This window comes from Phalacrocorax aristotelis, chromosome 1 (assembly GCF_949628215.1).
Source record: "Phalacrocorax aristotelis chromosome 1, bGulAri2.1, whole genome shotgun sequence".
Classification (NCBI taxonomy): Eukaryota; Metazoa; Chordata; class Aves; order Suliformes; family Phalacrocoracidae; genus Phalacrocorax; species Phalacrocorax aristotelis.
Window position 1 is genome coordinate 165,224,966 of NC_134276.1, and position 13,332 is coordinate 165,238,297.

Sequence of the window (13,332 nt, forward strand, 5' to 3'; positions counted from 1 at the left end):
TAGGGCCTACGGCCTAGGCGCTTAGATGCTGCTGCTGCCTAGGTCCTCTCTATGTTGGGCAGGCGTACTTCGGCCCCGTTTGAAAGCCCTGCTCAACACGGATTCCTAGCACGCTGGCGGTGTTTGCCCTTTTTGTTCTTTGCGTCACCTGAGACCCACGTTACGCATGTTGGATTACGCGGGAGCTTTGTGTGTGGAAACGGGTTGAGAAGGAGTCTGTGCCAGTTCTCATGCATGTCTCTTAAATTACGCAGACGGTTTCCGAAGGCCCAGGAAAAGCATCGGCCGGCGTGCAGCTTCCAGCCGCAAACAGACCCAGAGTGTGCGCGTTGTCCATTCCAGGGGAGCGCGGCAATGGTAATTTGCTGACGGACTGAACGGTTACTTTTGCAGTTTCTCTGGCGTGAAGCGATGGGGAAAAGCAGAGTGAAATAAGCACTCACAGCAGCGTTGTGCTTCTTACCTCCTTTGTAGGTGTCTTGCCGGTGACAGGAGAGGAAGACGAGACAGATGATGTCAACTCTTTTGATGTTGAGGTAAAATCAGAGAATCATTTAGGTTGGAAAAGACCCTTCAGATCATCGTATCCAACCGTAAAGCTAGCACTGCCAAGTCCACTGTCCCTAAACCACATCCCTAAGCGCCACGTCTGCTCATCTTCTAAATACCTCCAGGGGCGCTGACTCAACCGCTTCCCTGGGCGGCCTGTTCCAGGGCTTGATAACCCTTCTGGTGAAGGACCTTTTCCTAACACCCAATCTAAACCTCCCCTGGCGCAACTTGAGGCCATTTCCTCTCGTCCTGTCACTTGCTACTTGGGAAAAGAGAGCAACACCCACCTCGCTGCAACCTCCCGTCAGGCAGTTGTACAGAGCGATAAGGTCTCCCGTCAGCCCTCCGTGCTCCGGACTAAACAACCCCACTTCCCTCAGTCCCTCCTCAGAGGACTTGTTCTCTACACCCTTCACCAGCTTCCTTGCTCTTCTTTGGACGCGCTCCAGCACCTCAATGACTTTCTTGCTGTGAGGGGCCCAAAACGCAACACAGTGCTCGAGCTGCGGCCTCACCACCTTGCCGAGTACAAAGGGACAGTCACTTCCCTAGTCCTGCTGGCCACACTGTTTCCAAGACAAGCCCGGATGCTCCTGGTCTTCTTGGCCACCTGGGCGCACTGCCCGCTCATGTTCAGCCGCCTCTCGACCAACACCCCCAGGTCCTTTTCTGCCGGGCAGCTTTCCAGCCACTCTTCCCCTTCTCTGAAGGAGGCAGTGGGGCCCCACTGGGCTCGCTTGCTTTTGGGCTTGTTTCCCATCGCTGCTGCTTCCGCCAGACGCTCGTAACTGGGACCTTGACATGGCAGTGCTGCAGGCAAGCTGGTCAGTGAGGACTGGGACAAAGTGAGGTCACGCTAGAAACCCTGGACTTTGGCAGCTGGCCCTTGAGCTGGATGTCTAGTATAGGATTGAAGCAGTAAAGCGTCCCCCTGGTTACAGTCCTCTGAAATCCTGGAAGGCTGATGCTGGGACGATTGCTGGCTTTCCACCATGCAGCTCTCTCCCCCGCATCCAGCCAGCATCAATTGGTTGCCCGTAGGGCCTACAGCCTAGGCGCTTAGATGCTGCTGCTGCCTAGGTCCTCTCTATGTTGGGCAGGCGTCTTCGGCCCCGTTTGAAAGCCCTGCTCAACACGGATTCCTAGCATGCTGGCGGTGTTTGCCCTTTTTGTTCTTTGCGTCACCTGAGACCCACGTTACGCGTGTTGGATTACGCGGGAGCTTTGTGTGTGGAAACGGGTTGAGAAGGAGTCTGTGCCAGTTCTCACGCATGTCTCTTAAATTACGCAGAAGGTTTCCGAAGGCCCAGGAAAAGCATCGGCCGGCGTGCAGCTTCCAGCCGCAAACAGACCCGGAGTGTGCGCGTTGTCCATTCCAGGGGAGCGCGGCAATGGTAATTTGCTGACGGACTGAACGGTTACTTTTGCAGTTTCTCTGGCGTGAAGCGATGGGGAAAAGCAGAGTGAAATAAGCACTCACAGCAGCGTTGTGCTTCTTACCTCCTTTGTAGGTGTCTTGCCGGTGACAGGAGCAGAACTGGTGATAGAAGATGTCAACTCTTTTGATGTTGAGGTAAAATCAGAGAATCATTTAGGTTGGAAAAGACCCTTCAGATCATCGTGTCCAACCGTAAAGCTAGCACTGCCAAGTCCACTGTCCCTAAACCACATCCCTAAGCGCCACGTCTGCTCATCTTCTAAATACCTCCAGGGGCGCTGACTCAACCGCCTCCCTGGGCGGCCTGTTCCAGGGCTTGATAACCCTTCTGGTGAAGAACCTTTTCCTAACACCCAATCTAAACCTCCCCTGGCGCAACTTGAGGCCATTTCCTCTCGTCCTGTCACTTGCTACTTGGGAAAAGAGAGCAACACCCACCTCGCTGCAACCTCCCGTCAGGCAGTTGTACAGAGCGATAAGGTCTCCCGTCAGCCCTCCGTGCTCCGGACTAAACAACCCCACTTCCCTCAGTCCCTCCTCAGAGGACTTGTTCTCTACACCCTTCACCAGCTTCCTTGCTCTTCTTTGGACACGCTCCAGCACCTCAATGGCTTTCTTGCTGTGAGGGGCCCAAAACGCAACACAGTGCTCGAGCTGCGGCCTCACCACCTTGCCGAGTACAAAGGGACAGTCACTTCCCTAGTCCTGCTGGCCACACTGTTTCCAAGACAAGCCCGGATGTTCTTGGTCTTCTTGGCCACCTGGGCGCACTGCCCGCTCATGTTCAGCCGCCTCTCGACCAACACCCCCAGGTCCTTTTCTGCCGGGCAGCTTTCCAGCCACTCTTCCCCTTCTCTGAAGGAGGCAGTGGGGCCCCACTGGGCTAGCTTGCTTTTGGGCTTGTTTCCCATCGCTGCTGCTTCCGCCAGACGCTCGTAACTGGGACCTTGACATGGCAGTGCTGCAGGCAAGCTGGTCAGTGAGGACTGGGACAAAGTGAGGTCACGCTAGAAACCCTGGACTTTGGCAGCTGGCCCTTGAGCTGGATGTCTAGTATAGGATTGAAGCAGTAAAGCGTCCCCCTGGTTACAGTCCTCTGAAATCCTGGAAGGCTGATGCTGGGATGATTGCTGGCTTTCCACCATGCAGCTCTCTCCCCCGCATCCAGCCAGCATCAATTGGTTGCCCGTAGGGCCTACGGCCTAGGCGCTTAGATGCTGCTGCTGCCTAGGTCCTCTCTATGTTGGGCAGGCGTACTTCGGCCCCGTTTGAAAGCCCTGCTCAACACGGATTCCTAGCACGCTGGCGGTGTTTGCCCTTTTTGTTCTTTGCGTCACCTGAGACCCACGTTACGCGTGTTGGATTACGCGGGAGCTTTGTGTGTGGAAACGGGTTGAGAAGGAGTCTGTGCCAGTTCTCACGCATGTCTCTTAAATTACGCAGAAGGTTTCCGAAGGCCCAGGAAAAGCATCGGCCGGCGTGCAGCTTCCAGCCGCAAACAGACCCGGAGTGTGCGCGTTGTCCATTCCAGGGGAGCGCGGCAATGGTAATTTGCTGATGGACTGAACGGTTACTTTTGCAGTTTCTCTGGCGTGAAGCGATGGGGAAAAGCAGAGTGAAATAAGCACTCACAGCAGCGTTGTGCTTCTTACCTCCTTTGTAGGTGTCTTGCCGGTGACAGGAGAGGAAGACGAGACAGATGATGTCAACTCTTTTGATGTTGAGGTAAAATCAGAGAATCATTTAGGTTGGAAAAGACCCTTCAGATCATCGTGTCCAACCGTGAAGCTAGCACTGCCAAGTCCACTGTCCCTAAACCACATCCCTAAGCGCCACGTCTGCTCATCTTCTAAATACCTCCAGGGGCGCTGACTCAACCGCCTCCCTGGGCGGCCTGTTCCAGGGCTTGATAACCCTTCTGGTGAAGGACCTTTTCCTAACACCCAATCTAAACCTCCCCTGGCACAACTTGAGGCCATTTCCTCTCGTCCTGTCACTTGCTACTTGGGAAAAGAGAGCAACACCCACCTCGCTGCAACCTCCCGTCAGGCAGTTGTACAGAGCGATAAGGTCTCCCGTCAGCCCTCCGTGCTCCGGACTAAACAACCCCACTTCCCTCAGTCCCTCCTCAGAGGACTTGTTCTCTACACCCTTCACCAGCTTCCTTGCTCTTCTTTGGACGCGCTCCAGCACCTCAATGGCTTTCTTGCTGTGAGGGGCCCAAAACGCAACACAGTGCTCGAGCTGCGGCCTCACCACCTTGCCGAGTACAAAGGGACAGTCACTTCCCTAGTCCTGCTGGCCACACTGTTTCCAAGACAAGCCCGGATGCTCTTGGTCTTCTTGGCCACCTGGGCGCACTGCCCGCTCGTGTTCAGCCGCCTCTCGACCAACACCCCCAGGTCCTTTTCTGCCGGGCAGCTTTCCAGCCACTCTTCCCCTTCTCTGAAGGAGGCAGTGGGGCCCCACTGGGCTCGCTTGCTTTTGGGCTTGTTTCCCATCGCTGCTGCTTCCGCCAGACGCTCGTAACTGGGACCTTGACATGGCAGTGCTGCAGGCAAGCTGGTCAGTGAGGACTGGGACAAAGTGAGGTCACGCTAGAAACCCTGGACTTTGGCAGCTGGCCCTTGAGCTGGATGTCTAGTATAGGATTGAAGCAGTAAAGCGTCCCCCTGGTTACAGTCCTCTGAAATACTGGAAGGCTGATGCTGGGACGATTGCTGGCTTTCCACCATGCAGCTCTCTCCCCCGCATCCAGCCAGCATCAATTGGTTGCCCGTAGGGCCTACGGCCTAGGCGCTTAGATGCTGCTGCTGCCTAGGTCCTCTCTATGTTGGGCAGGCGTACTTCGGCCCCGTTTGAAAGCCCTGCTCAACACGGATTCCTAGCACGCTGGCGGTGTTTGCCCTTTTTGTTCTTTGCGTCACCTGAGACCCACGTTACGCATGTTGGATTACGCGGGAGCTTTGTGTGTGGAAACGGGTTGAGAAGGAGTCTGTGCCAGTTCTCATGCATGTCTCTTAAATTACGCAGACGGTTTCCGAAGGCCCAGGAAAAGCATCGGCCGGCGTGCAGCTTCCAGCCGCAAACAGACCCAGAGTGTGCGCGTTGTCCATTCCAGGGGAGCGCGGCAATGGTAATTTGCTGACGGACTGAACGGTTACTTTTGCAGTTTCTCTGGCGTGAAGCGATGGGGAAAAGCAGAGTGAAATAAGCACTCACAGCAGCGTTGTGCTTCTTACCTCCTTTGTAGGTGTCTTGCCGGTGACAGGAGAGGAAGACGAGACAGATGATGTCAACTCTTTTGATGTTGAGGTAAAATCAGAGAATCATTTAGGTTGGAAAAGACCCTTCAGATCATCGTATCCAACCGTAAAGCTAGCACTGCCAAGTCCACTGTCCCTAAACCACATCCCTAAGCGCCACGTCTGCTCATCTTCTAAATACCTCCAGGGGCGCTGACTCAACCGCTTCCCTGGGCGGCCTGTTCCAGGGCTTGATAACCCTTCTGGTGAAGGACCTTTTCCTAACACCCAATCTAAACCTCCCCTGGCGCAACTTGAGGCCATTTCCTCTCGTCCTGTCACTTGCTACTTGGGAAAAGAGAGCAACACCCACCTCGCTGCAACCTCCCGTCAGGCAGTTGTACAGAGCGATAAGGTCTCCCGTCAGCCCTCCGTGCTCCGGACTAAACAACCCCACTTCCCTCAGTCCCTCCTCAGAGGACTTGTTCTCTACACCCTTCACCAGCTTCCTTGCTCTTCTTTGGACGCGCTCCAGCACCTCAATGGCTTTCTTGCTGTGAGGGGCCCAAAACGCAACACAGTGCTCGAGCTGCGGCCTCACCACCTTGCCGAGTACAAAGGGACAGTCACTTCCCTAGTCCTGCTGGCCACACTGTTTCCAAGACAAGCCCGGATGCTCCTGGTCTTCTTGGCCACCTGGGCGCACTGCCCGCTCATGTTCAGCCGCCTCTCGACCAACACCCCCAGGTCCTTTTCTGCCGGGCAGCTTTCCAGCCACTCTTCCCCTTCTCTGAAGGAGGCAGTGGGGCCCCACTGGGCTCGCTTGCTTTTGGGCTTGTTTCCCATCGCTGCTGCTTCCGCCAGACGCTCGTAACTGGGACCTTGACATGGCAGTGCTGCAGGCAAGCTGGTCAGTGAGGACTGGGACAAAGTGAGGTCACGCTAGAAACCCTGGACTTTGGCAGCTGGCCCTTGAGCTGGATGTCTAGTATAGGATTGAAGCAGTAAAGCGTCCCCCTGGTTACAGTCCTCTGAAATACTGGAAGGCTGATGCTGGGACGATTGCTGGCTTTCCACCATGCAGCTCTCTCCCCCGCATCCAGCCAGCATCAATTGGTTGCCCGTAGGGCCTACGGCCTAGGCGCTTAGATGCTGCTGCTGCCTAGGTCCTCTCTATGTTGGGCAGGCGTACTTCGGCCCCGTTTGAAAGCCCTGCTCAACACGGATTCCTAGCACGCTGGCGGTGTTTGCCCTTTTTGTTCTTTGCGTCACCTGAGACCCACGTTACGCGTGTTGGATTACGCGGGAGCTTTGTGTGTGGAAACGGGTTGAGAAGGAGTCTGTGCCAGTTCTCATGCATGTCTCTTAAATTATGCAGACGGTTTCCGAAGGCCCAGGAAAAGCATCGGCCGGCGTGCAGCTTCCAGCCGCAAACAGACCCGGAGTGTGCGCGTTGTCCATTCCAGGGGAGCGCGGCAATGGTAATTTGCTGACGGACTGAACGGTTACTTTTGCAGTTTCTCTGGCGTGAAGCGATGGGGAAAAGCAGAGTGAAATAAGCACTCACAGCAGCGTTGTGCTTCTTACCTCCTTTGTAGGTGTCTTGCCGGTGACAGGAGCAGAACTGGTGATAGAAGATGTCAACTCTTTTGATGTTGAGGTAAAATCAGAGAATCATTTAGGTTGGAAAAGACCCTTCAGATCATCGTGTCCAACCGTAAAGCTAGCACTGCCAAGTCCACTGTCCCTAAACCACATCCCTAAGCGCCACGTCTACTCATCTTCTAAATACCTCCAGGGGCGCTGACTCAACTGCTTCCCTGGGCGGCCTGTTCCAGGGCTTGATAACCCTTCTGGTGAAGGACCTTTTCCTAACACCCAATCTAAACCTCCCCTGGCGCAACTTGAGGCCATTTCCTCTCGTCCTGTCACTTGCTACTTGGGAAAAGAGAGCAACACCCACCTCGCTGCAACCTCCCGTCAGGCAGTTGTACAGAGCGATAAGGTCTCCCGTCAGCCCTCCGTGCTCCGGACTAAACAACCCCACTTCCCTCAGTCCCTCCTCAGAGGACTTGTTCTCTACACCCTTCACCAGCTTCCTTGCTCTTCTTTGGACGCGCTCCAGCACCTCAATGGCTTTCTTGCTGTGAGGGGCCCAAAACGCAACACAGTGCTCGAGCTGCGGCCTCACCACCTTGCCGAGTACAAAGGGACAGTCACTTCCCTAGTCCTGCTGGCCACACTGTTTCCAAGACAAGCCCGGATGCTCTTGGTCTTCTTGGCCACCTGGGCGCACTGCCCGCTCATGTTCAGCCGCCTCTCGACCAACACCCCCAGGTCCTTTTCTGCTGGGCAGCTTTCCAGCCACTCTTCCCCTTCTCTGAAGGAGGCAGTGGGGCCCCACTGGGCTCGCTTGCTTTTGGGCTTGTTTCCCATCGCTGCTGCTTCCGCCAGACGCTCGTAACTGGGACCTTGACATGGCAGTGCTGCAGGCAAGCTGGTCAGTGAGGACTGGGACAAAGTGAGGTCACGCTAGAAACCCTGGACTTTGGCAGCTGGCCCTTGAGCTGGATGTCTAGTATAGGATTGAAGCAGTAAAGCGTCCCCCTGGTTACAGTCCTCTGAAATACTGGAAGGCTGATGCTGGGACGATTGCTGGCTTTCCACCATGCAGCTCTCTCCCCCGCATCCAGCCAGCATCAATTGGTTGCCCGTAGGGCCTATGGCCTAGGCGCTTAGATGCTGCTGCTGCCTAGGTCCTCTCTATGTTGGGCAGGCGTACTTCGGCCCCGTTTGAAAGCCCTGCTCAACACGGATTCCTAGCACGCTGGCGGTGTTTGCCCTTCTTGTTCTTTGCGTCACCTGAGACCCACGTTACGCGTGTTGGATTACGCGGGAGCTTTGTGTGTGGAAACGGGTTGAGAAGGAGTCTGTGCCAGTTCTCATGCATGTCTCTTAAATTACGCAGACAGTTTCCGAAGGCCCAGGAAAAGCATCCGCCGGCGTGCAGCTTCCAGCCGCAAACAGACCCGGAGTGTGCGCGTTGTCCATTCCAGGGGAGCGCGGCAATGGTAATTTGCTGACGGACTGAACGGTTACTTTTGCAGTTTCTCTGGCGTGAAGCGATGGGGAAAAGCAGAGTGAAATAAGCACTCACAGCAGCGTTGTGCTTCTTACCTCCTTTGTAGGTGTCTTGCCGGTGACAGGAGAGGAAGACGAGACAGATGATGTCAACTCTTTCGATGTTGAGGTAAAATCAGAGAATCATTTAGGTTGGAAAAGACCCTTCAGATCATCGTGTCCAACCGTAAAGCTAGCACTGCCAAGTCCACTGTCCCTAAACCACATCCCTAAGTGCCACGTCTGCTCATCTTCTAAATACCTCCAGGGGCGCTGACTCAACCGCTTCCCTGGGCGGCCTGTTCCAGGGCTTGATAACCCTTCTGGTGAAGGACCTTTTCCTAACACCCAATCTAAACCTCCCCTGGCGCAACTTGAGGCCATTTCCTCTCGTCCTGTCACTTGCTACTTGGGAAAAGAGAGCAACACCCACCTCGCTGCAACCTCCCGTCAGGCAGTTGTACAGAGCGATAAGGTCTCCCGTCAGCCCTCCGTGCTCCGGACTAAACAACCCCACTTCCCTCAGTCCCTCCTCAGAGGACTTGTTCTCTACACCCTTCACCAGCTTCCTTGCTCTTCTTTGGACGCGCTCCAGCACCTCAATGGCTTTCTTGCTGTGAGGGGCCCAAAACGCAACACAGTGCTCGAGCTGCGGCCTCACCACCTTGCCGAGTACAAAGGGACAGTCACTTCCCTAGTCCTGCTGGCCACACTGTTTCCAAGACAAGCCCGGATGCTCTTGGTCTTCTTGGCCACCTGGGCGCACTGCCCGCTCATGTTCAGCCGCCTCTCGACCAACACCCCCAGGTCCTTTTCTGCTGGGCAGCTTTCCAGCCACTCTTCCCCTTCTCTGAAGGAGGCAGTGGGGCCCCACTGGGCTCGCTTGCTTTTGGGCTTGTTTCCCATCGCTGCTGCTTCCGCCAGACGCTCGTAACTGGGACCTTGACATGGCAGTGCTGCAGGCAAGCTGGTCAGTGAGGACTGGGACAAAGTGAGGTCACGCTAGAAACCTGGGACAAAGTGAGGTCACGCTAGAAACCCTGGACTTTGGCAGCTGGCCCTTGAGCTGGATGTCTAGTATAGGATTGAAGCAGTAAAGCGTCCCCCTGGTTACAGTCCTCTGAAATACTGGAAGGCTGATGCTGGGACGATTGCTGGCTTTCCACCATGCAGCTCTCTCCCCCGCATCCAGCCAGCATCAATTGGTTGCCCGTAGGGCCTACGGCCTAGGCGCTTAGATGCTGCTGCTGCCTAGGTCCTCTCTATGTTGGGCAGGCGTACTTCGGCCCCATTTGAAAGCCCTGCTCAACACGGATTCCTAGCACGCTGGCGGTGTTTGCCCTTTTTGTTCTTTGCGTCACCTGAGACCCACGTTACGCGTGTTGGATTACGCGGGAGCTTTGTGTGTGGAAACGGGTTGAGAAGGAGTCTGTGCCAGTTCTCACGCATGTCTCTTAAATTACGCAGACGGTTTCCGAAGGCCCAGGAAAAGCATCCGCCGGCGTGCAGCTTCCAGCCGCAAACAGACCCGGAGTGTGCGCGTTGTCCATTCCAGGGGAGCGCGGCAATGGTAATTTGCTGACGGACTGAACGGTTACTTTTGCAGTTTCTCTGGCGTGAAGCGATGGGGAAAAGCAGAGTGAAATAAGCACTCACAGCAGCGTTGTGCTTCTTACCTCCTTTGTAGGTGTCTTGCCGGTGACAGGAGAGGAAGACGAGACAGATGATGTCAACTCTTTTGATGTTGAGGTAAAATCAGAGAATCATTTAGGTTGGAAAAGACCCTTCAGATCATCGTGTCCAACCGTAAAGCTAGCACTGCCAAGTCCACTGTCCCTAAACCACATCCCTAAGCGCCACGTCTACTCATCTTCTAAATACCTCCAGGGGCGCTGACTCAACTGCTTCCCTGGGCGGCCTGTTCCAGGGCTTGATAACCCTTCTGGTGAAGGACCTTTTCCTAACACCCAATCTAAACCTCCCCTGGCGCAACTTGAGGCCATTTCCTCTCGTCCTGTCACTTGCTACTTGGGAAAAGAGAGCAACACCCACCTCGCTGCAACCTCCCGTCAGGCAGTTGTACAGAGCGATAAGGTCTCCCGTCAGCCCTCCGTGCTCCGGACTAAACAACCCCACTTCCCTCAGTCCCTCCTCAGAGGACTTGTTCTCTACACCCTTCACCAGCTTCCTTGCTCTTCTTTGGACGCGCTCCAGCACCTCAATGGCTTTCTTGCTGTGAGGGGCCCAAAACGCAACACAGTGCTCGAGCTGCGGCCTCACCACCTTGCCGAGTACAAAGGGACAGTCACTTCCCTAGTCCTGCTGGCCACACTGTTTCCAAGACAAGCCCGGATGCTCTTGGTCTTCTTGGCCACCTGGGCGCACTGCCCGCTCATGTTCAGCCGCCTCTCGACCAACACCCCCAGGTCCTTTTCTGCTGGGCAGCTTTCCAGCCACTCTTCCCCTTCTCTGAAGGAGGCAGTGGGGCCCCACTGGGCTCGCTTGCTTTTGGGCTTGTTTCCCATCGCTGCTGCTTCCGCCAGACGCTCGTAACTGGGACCTTGACATGGCAGTGCTGCAGGCAAGCTGGTCAGTGAGGACTGGGACAAAGTGAGGTCACGCTAGAAACCCTGGACTTTGGCAGCTGGCCCTTGAGCTGGATGTCTAGTATAGGATTGAAGCAGTAAAGCGTCCCCCTGGTTACAGTCCTCTGAAATCCTGGAAGGCTGATGCTGGGACGATTGCTGGCTTTCCACCATGCAGCTCTCTCCCCCGCATCCAGCCAGCATCAATTGGTTGCCCGTAGGGCCTACGGCCTAGGCGCTTAGATGCTGCTGCTGCCTAGGTCCTCTCTATGTTGGGCAGGCGTACTTCGGCCCCGTTTGAAAGCCCTGCTCAACACGGATTCCTAGCACGCTGGCGGTGTTTGCCCTTTTTGTTCTTTGCGTCACCTGAGACCCACGTTACGCGTGTTGGATTACGCGGGAGCTTTGTGTGTGGAAACGGGTTGAGAAGGAGTCTGTGCCAGTTCTCATGCATGTCTCTTAAATTACGCAGACGGTTTCCGAAGGCCCAGGAAAAGCATCCGCCGGCGTGCAGCTTCCAGCCGCAAACAGACCCGGAGTGTGCGCGTTGTCCATTCCAGGGGAGCGCGGCAATGGTAATTTGCTGACGGACTGAACGGTTACTTTTGCAGTTTCTCTGGCGTGAAGCGATGGGGAAAAGCAGAGTGAAATAAGCACTCACAGCAGCGTTGTGCTTCTTACCTCCTTTGTAGGTGTCTTGCCGGTGACAGGAGAGGAAGACGAGACAGATGATGTCAACTCTTTTGATGTTGAGGTAAAATCAGAGAATCATTTAGGTTGGAAAAGACCCTTCAGATCATCGTGTCCAACCGTAAAGCTAGCACTGCCAAGTCCACTGTCCCTAAACCACATCCCTAAGCGCCACGTCTACTCATCTTCTAAATACCTCCAGGGGCGCTGACTCAACTGCTTCCCTGGGCGGCCTGTTCCAGGGCTTGATAACCCTTCTGGTGAAGGACCTTTTCCTAACACCCAATCTAAACCTCCCCTGGCGCAACTTGAGGCCATTTCCTCTCGTCCTGTCACTTGCTACTTGGGAAAAGAGAGCAACACCCACCTCGCTGCAACCTCCCGTCAGGCAGTTGTACAGAGCGATAAGGTCTCCCGTCAGCCCTCCGTGCTCCGGACTAAACAACCCCACTTCCCTCAGTCCCTCCTCAGAGGACTTGTTCTCTACACCCTTCACCAGCTTCCTTGCTCTTCTTTGGACGCGCTCCAGCACCTCAATGGCTTTCTTGCTGTGAGGGGCCCAAAACGCAACACAGTGCTCGAGCTGCGGCCTCACCACCTTGCCGAGTACAAAGGGACAGTCACTTCCCTAGTCCTGCTGGCCACACTGTTTCCAAGACAAGCCCGGATGCTCTTGGTCTTCTTGGCCACCTGGGCGCACTGCCCGCTCATGTTCAGCCGCCTCTCGACCAACACCCCCAGGTCCTTTTCTGCTGGGCAGCTTTCCAGCCACTCTTCCCCTTCTCTGAAGGAGGCAGTGGGGCCCCACTGGGCTCGCTTGCTTTTGGGCTTGTTTCCCATCGCTGCTGCTTCCGCCAGACTCTCGTAACTGGGACCTTGACATGGCAGTGCTGCAGGCAAGCTGGTCAGTGAGGACTGGGACAAAGTGAGGTCACGCTAGAAACCCTGGACTTTGGCAGCTGGCCCTTGAGCTGGATGTCTAGTATAGGATTGAAGCAGTAAAGCGTCCCCCTGGTTACAGTCCTCTGAAATCCTGGAAGGCTGATGCTGGGACGATTGCTGGCTTTCCACCATGCAGCTCTCTCCCCCGCATCCAGCCAGCATCAATTGGTTGCCCGTAGGGCCTACGGCCTAGGCGCTTAGATGCTGCTGCTGCCTAGGTCCTCTCTATGTTGGGCAGGCGTACTTCGGCCCCGTTTGAAAGCCCTGCTCAACACGGATTCCTAGCACGCTGGCGGTGTTTGCCCTTTTTGTTCTTTGCGTCACCTGAGACCCACGTTACGCGTGTTGGATTACGCGGGAGCTTTGTGTGTGGAAACGGGTTGAGAAGGAGTCTGTGCCAGTTCTCACGCATGTCTCTTAAATTATGCAGACGGTTTCCGAAGGCCCAGGAAAAGCATCGGCCGGCGTGCAGCTTCCAGCCGCAAACAGACCCGGAGTGTGCGCGTTGTCCATTCCAGGGGAGCGCGGCAATGGTAATTTGCTGACGGACTGAACGGTTACTTTTGCAGTTTCTCTGGCGTGAAGCGATGGGGAAAAGCAGAGTGAAATAAGCACTCACAGCAGCGTTGTGCTTCTTACCTCCTTTGTAGGTGTCTTGCCGGTGACAGGAGAGGAAGACGAGACAGATGATGTCAACTCTTTTGATGTTGAGGTAAAATCAGAGAATCATTTAGGTTGGAAAAGACCCTTCAGATCATCG

At 55.3% G+C, this 13,332-nt stretch overlaps 1 protein-coding gene and 1 long non-coding RNA gene across 4 annotated transcripts in view; one reads left to right on the plus strand and one right to left on the minus strand.

The window, feature by feature from the left end:
* The window catches only part of MGP (matrix Gla protein), a 228,501-nt gene that overhangs the window by 140,207 nt on the left and 74,962 nt on the right, over positions 1-13,332 (minus strand). The window lies entirely within an intron of this gene.
* On the plus strand, positions 1,854-13,212 carry LOC142050774 (uncharacterized). 3 transcript variants are annotated; one of them, XR_012658132.1, is made up of 4 exons: positions 1,854-2,125; positions 5,024-5,305; positions 6,614-6,895; positions 9,823-10,190. It is a non-coding gene; the product is annotated as an uncharacterized LOC142050774 (long non-coding RNA). The 3 variants fall into 3 exon arrangements; XR_012658133.1 differs by lacking the exons at positions 1,854-2,125; positions 9,823-10,190 and adding exons at positions 3,653-3,715; positions 13,003-13,212; XR_012658131.1 differs by lacking the exon at positions 1,854-2,125 and adding an exon at positions 3,653-3,715.